General features: G+C 43.8%; 1 pseudogene; it reads right to left on the bottom strand.

The window, feature by feature from the left end:
• Positions 1 to 256: 256 nt before the first annotated feature.
• Positions 257 to 1,552, bottom strand: LOC102468787 (ubiquitin carboxyl-terminal hydrolase 12-like; annotated as a pseudogene).
• Between the last annotated feature and the right edge of the window lie 2,387 nt (positions 1,553 to 3,939).

The raw sequence follows: 3,939 nt of genomic DNA, 5'->3' as shown, positions 1-3,939 counted from the left end.
TTCACTTTTTTCCTGTGTGAAACTGCAGATGCATAATACCTGAGCAAATAAACCAACTCTCAAGATAGCAAGGGCCTGCTAATCCATCGTCTTTGTCTGTGCAGTGTGCTACTGCCCTGAGCTTCCTGCATTTCTCTTTCTTGAAAAATCAGTCATTGATCCTTTCCAACATATGCAGAGAAGAAATGAGGAAGAAAGTATCCCTGTCACACTCACCCTCAGTCCCAAGAGTGGTAAAAAGGGGATTTAACCAGACTCAGAGCTCTTGAGATAGCTGATGTCAGAATTCTTCAATACCTTGTGCATCTACTTTTTCTACAATGTAGAACAACAACAACCAAAAGTCATAACTCATAACTATTGCAATATAATGTCCTCGACTGGGAACACGTCCACAGTGCACCACCACAAGGTCGTACATCCTGTCATTGCATCACCTGAAGTGTTGAACAGATGAAGTTCCAAAAGAAAAACTATGCAGTAAAAAAGTTTTGTGTATCAATGAGGTTGATCTATATATTTACATCCCTTCAAGTATAGAGCTAGAATCATGAGCACTTTAAGTTTCATCTGTCTGTGTGCTTCTTGTCTGCTGTGACACTTAACAGTAACATTTGCATTCACTACAGAGTGTTTCTGTGTTGCTAACACCTTTTAAACTGTAATTGATGCGTTCTGTTCCATGTAAACAGAAAGATCTAAAAAATCTTCATCTTTACTGCTTACAGTTTCACAAGTAAGACATTTGGTTTCATCAGTTAATGTTCTCTGAAAAAAATCTCATGAACCCACGTGGGTCTGGTGTGCTGTTGTTTTTGCTATCAATGTTACCGTTAGGTAAGCAGCCATGCTATTTCTCCTGCTTCCTCTCTTTTTGTAAAATATTGGGAATGGAGGGACCAGCAGTTAGTATAATGGCTATGTCACTGGACTCCCATGTACTCGACCACGGTTCGAGTCCCGGACCCGGTGGCTTAAAACTCACGCCAGGCGCATATGCGTGTGTGCCCAAGATCCCAAGAGGAGAATGGAGGAGAAGGGATTGTGGTGTGGCCACCCCCCTGGGAGCTGATTTCTCACTTTCTGTCTCTCTCTGTTTGTCTGGCAAGCACACGTGCCCTATAGCAAAAACCTCTCCAAATATATATTTTTATATATATATAGTATTTAGTGGGTCATTTAAGAATTCATGGGCATCTTGTACCAAATATTTGTCAAAAGCTCATTCCCTTTTTGCAACTCTGTTAGGAACATCTTAGGAGGTACCTCCAAACTTCTCCTTTTGAGTAATGATGCTATGGAAGCGATCTGCTAAGCATGCAAGAGGGTTCTCCTTTCTAGGTTGACTCTTGTATACTGGAACTTTTTCCTGAAATGGGCAACAAAAATAAAGTGCATGAAGAACTGAATTGCAGTAGCATGTACTCTGAAAACAAACTAATCCAAAATAGTGCTCATTGACTGGAAACTGGTCTGGACCAATCTCTTTCTCAAATACTGAGGCATTGGTACAGATGGAGGTGAATTTGGAGACTGTCATTAGGATTTCCATCTACCCAGTGCCATCTTCCACCCAATCACAACAGCAGCAGCAGCAGCAGCAACAATGGCTGGGGAGGATGGCTGCCCACCCACTCATACTGCAGCCCATGAGCCAATCCCCAGCTACTAGGGACCCATGCACGGAGCCTGCTGGGCCACCCCTCCAGCATGATCTTTTCACTCACTCTGCTGGTGTCCTATGATGGAAAATCCTGTGCATTATTATTAATATAGAGTTATTTGGTCCTTCAGGTGAGAAGGCAGTACCCAGTGTGTACATAAATTCTTACACAGAAGACATTTGCAGTCTGTGACTTATGATGGCTATTGTATTTTTCACTGGATCTCCCTGCCCTGCAATGCCAACCTCTGTTCTCATATGATGAATGATTTATCACAGGTATTCACTGCTGCCTCTTATATTTTTGCCTACAGAAAATGCTGCTGAATTGTTTATAACCCTTGGTATGAGTGTGTTTAATGGAATTTCTGCCTCAGCACCCAGTCTCAGTTCTGAGATAGGTTACATGGCGCACAGTCTTACCTATCACATTGGCCTAACTGTACCTTCTCCTCCCATCTTGCTGTCTGTGACACAGCTTGCTTGTGTCTCAGCTCATTGACAATCCAGCAGATCCCATGCTGTGGACCATGATAGAGTTCATGATCAGTAGTAATGCACTGTCTACGAGAGGCTGGCACCCATGGGGCAACCAGATTCAAGTGCTACTCCAGGTCACTTGAAACACACTGATGCACATGTGTGTGCTCACAGTTCACTGGGATAGAAGGCTGTAAGAAGGGTCACAACATGACCAGATCTTTTATGTGTTTAGCCATAACCCCCACAGGAATACCTGAGGGATGAAACCCATGGACCTCAATAGAAAGGCATAGTCCTATGGCTTCTCTGCCCCAGCTCACCACTTGCTCTCTCAGCTATTTGCTGCCTCTAGTTTTGGTGTCTGTATCTTAACCTTTCTGGGTCACATGATTTTTTTTTTTCATTTTGTTTTCTTTTATGCAATTTGCTTTCACTTCCAAGTGTCTTCCCTGATCAACACACCCAAAGATAGTGATCTCCTGGTCAGGGCTCTCCTACATTGTGGATTCTATGCTTGTAGTCACTCTGAAGAGAGAGAACTCAAGAATATATTAGAAGGAAACTACAACAATAAAAATAACAACTCAGCTCTAACAAACTCAGGCAGCCAGTGCAGACAGTTCGCATGGCCTTCTAAACAACACAGATGCTGCAGAAGCAGAAGGAAAAGGCATGAAAAGCAGTGGCTCCACCTCCCAGCAGTCTTTGGCAGCCCTGAGGAGTCTGTGGGAGGTGGAGTGGGGTAGGAAATTGTGGGCTATTCTGGGAAGCAACATTCCTTGGCAACAGAACTTCCTGGTTTTATAACCCACCTTTTTTTCTTGTTTTAATTGCCAGAGGGTGTGTGTACTCACCAGAGAAAGTGACAGGGAAAGTCCTCCACAATGGGGTGTGCTCACACTGCAATCCCTGCTCCACTAGGCTACTTGGCCTGCCCTTTATGATCCATCTTGAAGGTATCATTTCCTCTGCACAATCCACAAAAATGAGGCTTTTTTTGGCACAACGCAGCTATAGTAAACTCATTGTACATGACTTTCTAATAACCAGCAAAGTCCAAAATAACCCAGGATCTGGTAAGTAAAGCTTTCTCTTGTTCAGATTTTGTTGTGGGGAGGAACTCGACAAACTTTTCTACATGTGTGCTGAGCTATGTATCCCTAGGAGAACGTTATGTGCATTTCATCGAGCACATGCCTGCAGTTTAATATCTGAGTGTATTCACACTTACCTGGGATGTTCAAACCCAACTGGATTACATGTATGATCCTAACACAGCAATAGAAACTCGCTAGTCAGGAGGTCTACACCTGTGACCGAGGTTTCCCTCATCTTCCAGGTGCTCTGGCTGAAAATATATCAGAAACTACCTGCAGTCGGGGCACAGAACTACCGCTGCTTTTTAACCGGACTGAAAGGAACACGAAAGGATGCTCTGTTCTGTTTACAGTGGCTCTGAAGAGAAAAGGCATTTCATTCCAGACAATGTAAGATTTAGGGAAATCTAACTCTGTCTACAGGATGGTGAGTTCGTCTGCCCCACTTAGACATGGAAGAAGGTGCTTCATGTGTTTCAGAACAGCACTCATGATAAGGGCTGTTTACCCAGAGGGAGGGAGGGGCCAAAACCCCTGTCCTCTGAGAGCAGTCACTGGGGCTCTTCAAAGACTCCTCATTCCTGGGAGGGTAAACTGCTCATCTGCTGTTGGGGATACTTCTTCTGCTAAGTTTTGCAACTATTTATTAAAGGGCTGTCTGCAGGATGTGCTCAGAAAGTTTCCAACTTGGTGAGT

This window comes from Tupaia chinensis, unplaced genomic scaffold, assembly GCF_000334495.1.
Source record: "Tupaia chinensis unplaced genomic scaffold, TupChi_1.0 Scaffold000552_1, whole genome shotgun sequence".
Classification (NCBI taxonomy): domain Eukaryota; kingdom Metazoa; phylum Chordata; class Mammalia; order Scandentia; family Tupaiidae; genus Tupaia; species Tupaia belangeri.
Note: the sequence above shows the minus strand (reverse complement) of the source record. Positions and strands in the feature narration are given on the sequence as shown.